We start from the raw sequence: 13207 nt of genomic DNA, 5'->3' as shown, positions 1-13207 counted from the left end.
ATCTGTCCCTAGGACACCTCCATTTGTATGTCCCAATGTCATCTCAGAATTTCATTCTGGAGCACAATCCTCTCTCCCGGCTGTCCCATTTGCCCTTTGGAAACATTTCGGGTTGAAGTATAGAGAACCCCTATAACGTAGACTGACTCAAAGGCTGCTAAATAGATGTTTAATCTGGCTCACATTCCCCCACTTCCCAGTCCCCACAGCTCACTCAGCCTGGCTTAGACTGCTGTCTATCGCGCCTCAGGATTATGTACTTGGGATGTTCCTCTCCAAAAAAAAGCTGCTTGGTGGCCATCAATCTCTGAAGAAATGGCAGGGGACCAAGACAGAGATGTCCTCCAAATCAGAGCAGCGCAGAAAGTGCCAACAAAGTAGGGATGGCAGAGCACCTGCCGTGGAAACAGTCTCACCAACTGACAGCTCAGGGGACAGAGGCATAATCCAAACAGAAAGCTTTTCCATGCTTGGAGGAAAAGGGAAAATGCCACGGACTGGGTTGCTGCGGGAGACCCCATGTTCCGCGGGGTTATTAGAGTTCTGGCCCGGTGGGCAAAGAATTCAGAGAGTGACAAACAGAGAGGACACAGAGAAGTGCTAAATCTGAGTGTATTTGCACAAAGTGAAAATCAGGCTTACATAGTATACAGAAACAGGGCGAATGTCAGGGATCTTGTAGGCAGATAGTGGTCACATCAAAGTCAGTAAGACCAAACAGCCAGGTGTGAATGATTCCTTCGGAAGAGCAGTAGTGCTAGTCCCGCTGGGCTATCTTGGCAGCCCTAAGCAAATTCTCTTGGTCTGAAGCAGGTAAGCACCAGGAGGTCCCATTCTAGCAGCTCCTGGGAATGGTTTGGCTTGTAAGGCAAACATTAGTTCAGGAAGCTTTTCAACTACTCTCTAGTTTGTAAAGGAATTCTGCCTTGTGTGGCGCTGCTCTTAGAGTTCTCACTATGTTTACAGATAGCAATAGTGTTTGATTATTATCTCTAACTCTGGAGACACCCTGTCTGATAAGGCAGCTTCCCTTGTAAAAATTCCAAGCTAATAACAGCTAGGAAATCAATTAGGATCATTGAAACACTGTGGAGGCCAGGAAACAAATTCAATCTCAGTTTTAGCTATTTACAAATCATCTCTTAGGGCACCTATATGCCTGAACAAAGAAAGCACACAAAACTCTCCACAGACTTTTGCAGAGACCAATCTGGAACACATCTGAGTTAGGAGATGCCAAGATGCCAAGAAATGAACTCCGGGAGGCTAGCTAGCTCCCTTTGAAGCCGCACACCTCAAATCCGTGAACAAGTTTTCAGGCCTGACGCTCGGTGTTAGCATCCAGAACCTGCGGCAGATATGGGCGGGTCCACAGACCTGTCGCCAGGGCAACGGCCACCATATTCCCAGAATCCATTGGGTTCAGCTCCCACCTTTACCTGGACTGCTACGTCACGACATATATATATATGGGTACTTTCTTCCATCTTTCTCTCTTTTTTCTTCTCTCTCTCCCCTCTCTCTTCCTGCGCTGCTATCCCCCCTACCCCCTTCCAATTAAACCTCTTACACATGGAACTGCCTGGGCCTGGTGTCTGCAGACGCTTCCCGCCACGACTCAAACCCATCACTCGGAATCCACTAGCGTGACGAGTGGGCGTGGTGGGAAAAAAAGAAATAATCCTTGTAATATCAAAGTTGAGGGGGGCAAAAGAAACCACAGGAAAGACACTTAATTGATTCATCCATGCCACAGGTACCAACTGAAGGCTAGTGAGTCAATGGATCGCGTATTCTCACAGCCTTCGAGCCTACTTTTAAATGTTTGGCATGCACGGTATCTCATCCCCAACATAGTTAGCAGTCTGAGGAGACCTCTTCGAGTAGGTTAGAACTAATGTGAGCGCACACAGGGAAGCCAGCAAGAGAACAAGCCAGGTGTAGAACAGTGTCAACGCCAGGGCTCCAAGCTAGGCCACCCATGACTCCAACACCAGTCAGTGTTGGGCCTTTGTGCCAGGTCCCCTGATGGCTTCCTCTCTGGTCCAGCACCATCCCATGAGTCTCTGCAGTGCTTCAGACAGCCTTCCACAGTGTCACCAGAATTATCTTCCAAGAAGCAAGCCTGATGATGTCAGGAGAAAGAAGACAGATTCTTACTCAGTAAGGTCAATGTGAAGACCTTATTGAGGTATTCCAGATGTAGTTTCAGACACCAAGGCCACAGTTCCACTAGAGGTGGCCTCTGTATGTTGATACGGTTCGTGTTAAGCAAAGGGAAATGGACTCTGATACCTAGGTAAAAGTGGTAATACAGTCCACCCACCGTCATTTTATTATTTTATTTTATTTTATTTTATTTATCTATTTTTGTTTTTTTTTTTTTTTGAAACAGGGTTTCTATGTATAGCCCTGGCTGTCCTGGAACTCACTCTGTAAACCAGGCTGGCCTCCAACTCAGAAATTTGCCTCCTCTGCTTCCCAAGTGCTGGGATTAAAGGCATGTGCCACCACTGCCCGCCTCCACAGTCATTTTTTAAGGAAAAATATCAAAAATGTACCTTTCTGCATCGGCAAGTAAAATCTGTATACAGATAGAAGACAGTTCTGTTCAATGATGCTCATGTCCCTGAGCATCATTGAATGATGCTGATGTCATTGAATGATCCTGAGCAAGTAAAGGATGATTTGTCAAGATCCTAAGTGAAGTACATGAAGCAGGAGAATGAGGGGAAACAGGAAGAACAAGAAACGGGGCTTTTTTTCCTGTTGGATGATTAAAGGGGGGGCTCATGAGTCAATGGGGCTCATATTACATGCCTCAAATTACATGAGACAGCTCTGTAAAACAAAAGAAAAAAATCTGAAAGAAAAGAAGATAGAAATACAAAGGAGCCTAGGAGGAAGAGATTGGTGTGTTTGGGATCTCAGAGGAACTAGATGATGGTGTTTAAAAGAAAACTCTAGAAGGCAGGCAAAGAGCAGAGCCATGGTGAGGAGAAACTGGAGGGCGTCGCCTTGTGTCTCTGGAAGCAAAGATGCTGTGGGAAGATTTACATCAGATCTGCAGCGATTGTCTTTCAATGCAATAATAATAATAATAATAACAAATTGAATTTGCAACTGGGACCAGAAATGAAAACAAATTTCAGAGCTGGTTGCAGGGACTGAGGAGATAACTCAGTCAGCCAAGTGCTTGCCTCCCAAGCTCTGGGACCTCAGTCTGATTGCGAGCACAGAACTTTTGAAGGAGGAAGAAGATTAGTTTAAGGTAGCATGCACTTGTCATTTCAGCACCATTGGCGAGGAGATGGCTCTCAGGGCGCCAGTGTACCTGACTGGGAGGTGTCCAGGGCAGCAAGAGAGCTTATCTCTAAAAGGGAGACAATGGGTAAGGAATAACACCTGAGATTAACACGTCTTAACTACTGCACTGCTTTGAACAAGAATGGCCACCGTAGGCTCATGGCTTTGAATGCTCGCTCATCATCGGTAGCACTGCTTGAGAAGGAATAGGAGGTGTGGCCTGGTTGGAGGATGTATGTCGCTGGGGGTGGGCTTTGAGGTTTCAAAAGCCCAAGGCAAGCCCAGTGTCTCTTACTTTTCCTGTTGCCTGTGGATCCTGCTGAAATTACAGGTATGAGCCACCATGCCTGGCTTGTTTGATCTTTGGGATTCTGTCTCTCTCCCTCTCTCTCACTCTTTCCCCCTCTCTCTCTGTCTCTGTCTCTGTCTCTCTCTATCTATCCTGTCTCTCTCTCTCTCTCTCTCTCTCTCTCTCTCTCTGTGTGTGTGTGTGTGTGTGTGTGTGTGTGTGTGTGTGTGTGACCAAACCATTTCACTGTGGCTGGCTTATAGGTCACAGGCTTAGTCAAGTCTTAACATAGCAGGGAGCATGGCAACATGCAGGTGGACATGGTGCTGGCAAAGGAGCTGAGAGTTCTACATCTTGATCCACAGGCAGCAGAAGTGAATCAAACCCCTTAATCATGAACCTCCTCCATCAAAGCCACACTACTCCAAATGATTGGCTTAATACTGACTGGCAAATAGCTGAGGAAAGAAAAGGAAGATAAACCTTCCAGGCAGATACAGGGACTGTGGGGAGCAGAATCCGGGCGGGATGATTCACCAGCATGACAGGGAGGAGGTCAGACATATTGATAGCAAGAGAGAGGTACCGAGGAACAGATGTGGACTAGAATGCATGGGTCAGTTAGATGAGCTAGCTGGGAGGCAGCTTAAGCTAAGACCTGAGCTATAATAAACATAAGTCATTGTGTCTTCAGTTGGTGGCTGACAGGTCCAAGAAAGTCGTGTAATACTACCTGTTGTGGCTGGTGCCTGGAATCTCCACACCTAAAAGGCTGATATTTGAGGATGGCAAGTTCAAGGCCACTGTGCTAGCTGGCAAGTCAACAAAGCTTTTAAATAAGCATGTATATGTGCAGAAGTAGCTACATTTCTGAGGGCAGTGAGATACGTTCTGTTCTCCGCCTTGCACACAGCGGGAGCTGGTTATATGGTTGCAGCAAATGATAGCTGAGGAGAGCAGCCGCGGAGCATTTGGGCTAACAGCCTCCCAGGCTAACGGAATGTGCTGACACTAGGGCAGATAGATCATCAGACAGATGCCCATGCCCTGAGCTCCATGCCCTGAGCTCCATGCCCTGAGCTCCATGCCCTGAGCTCCATGCCCTGAGCTCCAGTGAACAACGTGGGCATTTGCAAGGGGGTAGAGAAATACTTAAGATGATGAAGTAGGCTTTATCTGGCCCTAGGAATAAGAAATTAAAGAGATGCAAATTCTAGACAAAAATTGGTTTTAGAAGAGAAGGAATCTGGTGCTTGACCCAATGTAGATGATTTGTTTTGCTTTTGCTTGGGGATTGTTTGTTTGTTTAGACAAGGTTCTCTGTGTAGCCCTGGCTGTTCTGGAACTCACTCTGTAGACCAGGCTGGCTTTGAACTCAGAGATCCGCCTGCCTCTGCTACCTGAGTGCTGGGATTAAAGGTGTGTGCCACCTCGTCAGGCTATAATGAAGGAAACTAAGGTGCTTGTCCAGTACACCTGCTCCTAGGTGCTGGGGTGTTTGTAAGTGCTTGTAGGTTCTGGGGTGTTTGTAACTGCTCCTAGGTTCTGGGGTGTTTGCAACTGCTCGTAGGTTCTGGGGTGTTTGTAACTGCTCGTAGGTACTTGCCTCCTTGTAGAAGGCCTTGCTTCAGGTCCCAAAACCACATCAAGAGCACAATGGCATATGCCTGTAATTCCGGCACTCACGAGGCAGAGCTGAGGCCGGTCTGAATCAACCGGATCTCAAATAAATAGAAATAAATAAGTAGTAAAAGGCTGAGATGAAATAGTAAGGCAGGTTTTTTAGAAGATGGGGGTGACATCAATGAACTACTGATAGGGAAGAAGGCTGGAAAAGGGTGACAGTGGTCTCAATTTCCACAGCTAAGAATATAACCATCACGGATTTCCCTTTGATTCTAAAACGATTCAATCAGAGTGCCTTAAATTCCCGGTGAAGGAAGTCGTGGGTGATCATGCGGTTGGGGAGGAACTACAAACTGGTCAGTGAGAATGAATTGGAAACTATCATTTCTGCTGAATCATGACTAAGCAGACCTGAAGCACATCAAAGGGTCTTTCCGTGTGTGGGCTCATCGGTGGCGGTTTGGTCCAGGAACTGCCTCACAAACCACAGGAACACTGATCGCAGTCAGACAGGAATAGTTGGTTGAGGATGCCTGCCCAGGACCGCAGTGAAGACTTGGGAGTCTGTGTCAAGATCCTGTGGCGCTTTTTAAACCCGAGATCTACAAACACCTGGGCCAAGTTATTCCACCAATCAGGAGTTAGGGATAGGGGATGCCTTAGGCACATGTCTTTTTTTGGTCCATTTATCCTGATCCCGTTGATTGGGATATGTAAGTGTGTCAGGGGATTTGCCTAGTCACGTCTTAACTTGCCAACCAGGATGTCAGATACCCGCGTCCACGTCTCTTTCTGCCTTGTACGATGTCAGTTCCCAGGGAGGTCTTGGGACCTTAAACTTCATTCAACCCCTACTCAAAATGGAAGTTTTATTCCAGATGGTTTCTTATACTGGCGTAGGTGTCTCTCTTATGCTCAGGTCTATCCCAGGGCATCTGAGAAAGACAGACACCATAAAAGCAAATACACAGGTGCCTGGCGGATGGTTTGGGGCCAAGCTTACTGTGGGTAAGTATACAAAGCGGTTCTAACTGATTCCTGTGGTGATTGGTTTTGAAGAACGTCAAAGCACAGAACATCCTAATAACAGCAGTAACCGTATATGAGAAAGTTTCATTACGGCATTAGTAACAACAGCACAAAATGGAGGCTAGACAGCTAACAGTTACCTGGGCCTTCACGTTTGACCTAGGCCTTAACAAGTGAGGTTCCCAGAGGCTTAACTTAGTTCATCTCACCTTAGCCCTCTGCGCCCCCATAACTTCCGTAATAACAGTGCTAGATGAAGGGACCCGTAGCTGTGCAAAGAGTAGCTAGAGAAGATTAGCAGAGAACTGGGAAACAGCTACAAAGACGGCAGACTTTTCTAGAAGCAAGCTGTCCTGATCGCTCCAGTAATACCCAAGCTGCACTTTAGGAGGCCAGGTTAACAACCACCAAGTCTGTGCTGTCTCCTTTAATTAATTCCAGGGATGGTTCTAGGGGGAAAAAAGCGGTCTGGTCTGGTCTGAGACTCTTAGTGCCAGTTTTCCTTCTTTCCTGTGTTTCCTGTGCTCCGTTATTTATCATAACAATTGAGGCCAGTGACTTGAATTGCCTTGGGTGTGTCTTCCACTTGCTTTCTTTCATATACAGAAGGATAAAACGAACAGCAGACTGATCCTTGGGAAATGTTAAGTATTCATATCCATTGGTGGCAGCAGGTTCCCACTGAGTCCTCGGATAACAGCCTGTGTGCCAGGCTAGGCTCTGCTTAGCCACATGGAGCCAAGGCCATGCCCCCTCTCTTTGGTGCCAGTGCACACTGTACTGGGTCCCACCCCAACCCTACACTCAGAAGCATTTTACAGCAAGAGTCACACCCTGGAAATGGAAGGTAAACCAGTACTCTGCACAGAGAGTATATTCATTGTTCAAAGCTGTCCTCGGCTCTCCGGGAAGTGCCAGGGACCGTTCAAGGAGACTGGCTGCCCTGTCCTTGCTAAGGCACACTTCCCTTTTCTCTCTTGGCAGCTAGAGAGATGCCAAGAGAGAAAAGAGATGTGTGCCTTAGCAAGGAGAGATGATCTCTCTCTTTCTGCTTCTTGTTTACACAAGAACTTGGACTTAGGGGAAACTGACAAAGCCTTTCCCCATATATAGGTCAGGCTTGAATTGCCAAAGCCTTCCTCTTGACCAAATTCTAGTGTTTAACAACAATTAGTCAGTGTGTACAAATACTAGGACCTTCAGCCTCCTCCTCCTCTTCGTCCTCCTCATCTTCTTCCTCCTCTTCCTCCTCTTCTTCCTCCTCTTCCTCCTCCTCCTCTTCCTTCTCTTCTTCCTCCTCTTCCTCCTCCTCTTCTTCCTCTTCCTCCTCCTCCTCTTCCTCCTCTTCTTCCACTTCCTCTTCCTCCTAGAAGTTTACAACCTGAATCTGCTTCTTACAGGCACCTCCTGCAGAGACTAGCCAACCCCTCTCTGAGGCTCTGTGGCGGTAACTGTGGCTCCATCAGAAGTGTTTCACAGCACCCTGACTGACGCCAGCTTTTCTGTATGTCTCTGTGTCTGTCCTTTCTTCATACCTTCAAGTCCCTAGTCAGCTTTCCAAATCCAGGCCTCAGCACGTTTCTTTTCTCTCTTGAGATGGGGTTTCATGTGTCTCAAGCTGGCTGCAAACCCACTGTGTGGTACAGAAGTGATCACTTTCAACTTCTAATCCTCCTGCCTCTGCCTTAGAGCTACAATCACAGGGGTGTGCCACCATGCATAGATGCAGTGCTGGGGATCAAACCCAGAGCTTCCTGCGCACCAAGCCTGCACTCACTCTACAGGCTCAGCCACATCTCCAGCCCCTCACCCTCCTTTTACGTTACCCTCGAAGTCATTCACCCAAAGACCCAAGACCTCTAACTGTTGTTACTAAAACTAGACATTGGGATGGAGCGCAGGGCACACTCTCCTATGCCCTCATTTCCCTCCACCCTCCTCACCCTCACCAGTCTAGTAAACTGCTAGGCTCCAGGCTCCAACTCCAAAAATTCACCATCTTCCAATACAAAATCCATCTGCCCCGGGACTCCCTCTGTGAGTCCACAAAGACAAGCAGCAACTTTCAAGTTTCTCTTTGCTTATCTTCCACAAAATGCCCACACAGTAGCCACATAAAGTGAATCATTTAACCACCCACAGAAACTAGTCTTGGCAAAAACAAAACAAAACAAAACAAAATCACTACCACCAACAACAACCACCCCAAAGAAAACCAGGCAGCATTCATTCATCACAAGGGCGTGATAAGAAGCGTCGGTTGCTAAAATCCCTAAGCAAGTGGGTGGGAAAATGGCGTGGTGAATTCATCAGCACTTGTCTACTCCTCTTAAGGCTCTAAAGCACAAACCAAGGTAGGATTCCACCCAAGTTCACTCTAGGGAACCAGTTAACTTACAGAGCTTTCTTACAAAGCGTAGGTGAGGGAGTTACTCACAGTGTGGGTGCCCCACACACAATGCACCAGACCACATAAGTCCCCAACAGAGACAGTTTTCTCATAGATGGAGCCCTCTCCCCTAATCTTCCTCCTAAGACCACACGCAACTTGGAAAGGGTTGGACACCACAGGTGGCGCACAGTGGCTGGAAGCTGTGGTGAGGGCCCCCGGCCCTCCCCAGCCATCTGAGTGGTGTCAACAGCCCAGCTGTCGTGATCCTTTGCACGCAGGCACAGCCAGACTCACCAGGACTGCAAGGGTAGGTGGACACTCCAGCATTATCATAAACCAAGGCGGCTGTCTGTCTACACTCCTCTGCACTGGGCTTCCTCACATTCCCACCATAGCCACTGACAGCTGATCATAAGCTGATCATAGCCACTCCAGCCTCCCATTAGCTAGAATCTCAGAGTGTGTGACGTGCTGGGAGCCGGAAAAAGAGGCCTGCAGCTGAAGATCACAGGTTGCTGGCTTACGGGTCCACCTTTCCCAAAATGCCAGTGGACGTATCTGACTCTGAATCACACGGTTCGATTTCCATGGCAGCAGCTCATCCTAGACTATGCCATTGTCAAGATGACAGCGTGTCAGTCAGCTTGGCAGGATCTAGAATCACGCAGGAGACCAACTTTTGGAATACCTGGAGGGGAGGGGCCGGCTGGCCTCCGGAGGTGCCTGGGAGGGCTTGTGTGGATCACATTCATTGAGACGGAAGGCCTTCAATAAAGGTGAGTGTGGGCCATCAAAAGCCATCACGCAAGCTCAGCACAAGCTTTCCTGGTCTCTGTCTCTGAACGCGGAGAAAGAGTGACCAACTTCCTTAAGGTGCCCAGCGCCTTCCTCTCCAGGATGCACTGGACCTAGAACTAGATGTTCCAGAAGAAACCTTTCCTTCCCTTTATTGATTCTTTCAGTGTGCTTTCTCACAGACGGAGGAAACGGAACTAAGACTCCAATCCAGGACACTTGTCAGGCTTCACATCCCAGCCTGAGAGAAGAAGATTGGACTTCACATCGTTTGACAAAGGACTTAGAGGCAGGGAAAGGTGGAGTGATCCATCCCCAGAGGGACACTACCCTAAGTCCCTCAGGGGGTCCTAGAAGGAATCTGGAGGAGGGGCCATTGGAGAGAGGCATGGAGACAGGGTGTCCCCATGCATTTGTGTCAGACACAAAAGAGCCCAAGCTGCTGCTGCTGCTGCTGCTCCCCCCTCCTCCTCCTCCTCCTCCCACTCCTCCCCTCCTCCTCCTCCTCCCCCTCCTACTCTTCCCCCTCTTCCTCCTCCTCTTCCTCCTCTCCTTCCTCCTCTTCCCTTCTTCCTCTTCCTCCTCATCTTCCTCCTCCTCTTCCTTATCTTCTTCCTCCTCCTACTCCTCCTGCTCTATGTATTCTTTATTAGAATGACTTCTGTTTGACTATGGGCTCCACTGTAAAAATGGCAAATATTTAGCTCAAAGAATTAAATCAAGTTGCACAAGCAGAAACTCCGGACTTTTCTGCCTAAATGTTTAGGTCTCTTTGTTCTTTCCTTCAGACACTCTGTCTCATTACACAGGGAGGGAAGAAAATGCCAGTTTTCTTGAACTGTCCGGCCTTCCCTTCCTCTTGCCTGTGAACTATACAGCACTTGCATGTATTACTCTGTGTGCACACACATATGCAGGCACACATGTACATAGAGTTAGTTAGGTTTCGGTTGCTGTAATAAACAACTTGACGGGGAGGGTCCGTGCCATACTGGTTCCGGTCCATCCCCAGGGAAAGCCCGGCAGGCTCGCTGGATCGGGAGCCTGGAGCAGAGCTGAAGCAGAGACCCCAGAGGAACTTGGGGGGCTGTTGTTCTGCCTGGGTTCATGTTAGGCTACCTTTCTTACATAGCTCACATAGGAAAGGATAACATCAGCCACAGAGGGCTAGACCGTCTTAAATCAGTGAACAATTAGAACATGCCTCACAGGCCGGAGAGGTGGCTCAGCAGTCCAGCAGAGGGCGTGGGTTCAATTCCCAGCACTCACAACTACACATAACTTATAAGTCCAGCTCTAGGTGATCTGACATCTTCCTCTGACCTCCACAAGTACCAGGCAGGCACATGGTGCATACATATACATACATGCATACATACATACATACATATATACATACATACACAAAACATTCATAAACATAAAATAAGTAAGTCTAAATTTTTGTTTGGTTTGGTTTGTTTGTTTGTTTGGGTTTCTCTGTGTAGCCCTGGCTGTCCTAGAACTCACTCTGCAGATCAAGCTGGCCTCAAAATCGGAAATCTACCAGCCTCTGCTTCCCACGTGCTGGGATTAAAGGTATGCGTCAGCACCGCCCAGAAAGTCTAAATTTTTTAAAGAAAAGGAAAGGCTTCATAGACATAGCAACAAGCGACTCTCATGGAGGAAATCCCTCAGTTGAGATTCCCTCCTGTCAGGTATGTCTAGATGTGTGCTAGTGACAGTTGTAGTTAACTATACACACATGCACATCCAAATACACATGCCATATTGACCTCCTCACTGTGGGTGCAGCCACAGATCCACCAGTGGCTGTTCTGCCACCTCCAAGCCTTGGGTAAGTTCTTACCAATCATCTGCCACATCACCAGCTTCCCTTGGTGGTGCCTACAAGGGTAAAAAGCCAGATGTCACCTTAGAAGCACTTCCCTGTCTGGCTCTAATTAAAATTTCTTTGTTTCACTTGAAAAGCCATCTTTAGTTGTCTAAACCACACTGGGTCTTGGCTGATGTACAAGGCTCTAATTCAGCCGGGGGAAGTGCTAACTCTAATGTAGCCAGAGAGAGGTGAGACAATGAACCCATCCTCCCAGGGACTTTGGGCAGGAACAGGACAGCAAGTGCCTGTTAGATTTGTGAGGCTGTGAGCCAGCATTTGGAGAGAAGAGAGCTTTCTGCCTTTGAAAGGCTGGAGAATCTTAGAATGTATAATGTTTAACTTTTACCTAAAAGCGGGCATGGAAAACCTCTGCCACAAGCCAAAAAAAAGGTGGAGTAGCCAGTTCCAGGAACTTTGCTAACCCAGAGCCTCAGGGCTCTGGTTCCCGATACCTGCCCCTCCTGACTGATCCACTATGAGGGGGGAACTAAGAATGAAGGTCTAGTGGTTTATGAGACTCTCTACCCTGCCGACCGATAGATGAAGATTGCATTCCTAGAATGAATATGTTTCCCTCCCTAACTGAATACCTTGGGTTGGGTCCCTCTGAAATTTTCCACTGTATATGTTCTGTTTCCTTGGTAACCCTCTTCCCGCCCCCTGCTTATGGATGTTCCCTTAAATACCCCCACACTTCTTATGTTCGGGGTCGAACTCTGGCCAGCATGGTCACGAGATCGACCCCGGGGTCGAACTCTGGCCAGCAAGGTCATGAGATCGACCCGGTACCGGTATCCCCAATAAACCTCATGTGATTGCAGCAAGTTCGGTCTCTCGTGAGTCATTGGGTGGTCGCGTCATCCCGAGACTTGAGTAAGGATCTCCCCAGTTCCGGGGGTCTTTCACCTTCTGGATCCTTGAACCATTCAGAAATACTTAGAGAACAAAAGCAACAGTATACAATAACTTACAACTGCATCCATTTGATGGTGTATAAACTGTGGAATGGTACAGGTGGCAAGAAAGGCCGCATGTAAGATGAACCTCTCTGAGCATCATTAGTAGGACCTCTCAGTCAAGGACAAAAAGAGGTCAGAGCCCACACTCGGAAAGATCAGGTCTGCAGGTAGAATGGCTACCTGATAGGTGATCAAATCTGTCTGTTAGATGATGGGGTGGGCCTGGCACATCTCTTACTTCCACCCTTTGCCGTTTTCATTCTGGTGACAAGTGCTCTCTACCTATCCAGGTCCCAGCATTAATGATATCCATCTCTGTGATTCAAACCAAACTCAAACTTGTTCATCTCTAATGTTCTTCCCGGCCACTCCTGGCCTCTCCCTTCACAACCGTCTTCTCATAGTCTGGAGTGACAGAGGTAACTGGTCTGTTCTGTCCTTTTGCCTTCCCCCCATTACCTGGCTTCTTCTTTTCTCTAATTGGTACTTGGTGTCCCCTTTGGGAGATGAAAAGCCTAGGCAAGAAGAGCTAGCAGATGTGAAGCAAACGCTCTAAGCCTCACTGTTCAGTCTGTCACGAAGCCACCTGCATGCTGGCCTTGGATGGGGAGAGTCAGTGAGGCCTTTGGACACTGGGAGGGACACTAACAATGTGCCACTGGGAACTGCTCAATTCCTGCCTGGTGAGGCCTCCGTGCTGGAGCAGGGCTCTTTGCAGACAGCCTTTGGCCACTGCCATGTCCCAGCCCCACTAGATAGAGAAAATGTAGCCCTTCCTGTAACCTCGCCTGCTGTCCCCAAACACTCCCCCAGCCTCCAGTTTCTGATCTTAAGGACTATGTGATGATTGATCTTATTAACCAGAAAGGATCTAGGCTGACCTGAGAGATAAATCTCTAAACTGCCTACGAGGGAGTTTCTGGGGGGGGGGG

Source organism: Mastomys coucha, unplaced genomic scaffold (genome assembly GCF_008632895.1).
Source record: "Mastomys coucha isolate ucsf_1 unplaced genomic scaffold, UCSF_Mcou_1 pScaffold17, whole genome shotgun sequence".
NCBI lineage: Eukaryota > Metazoa > Chordata > Mammalia > Rodentia > Muridae > Mastomys > Mastomys coucha.
The sequence above is the reverse complement of the archived record's forward strand: the minus strand, read 5'-3'. Positions refer to the sequence as shown.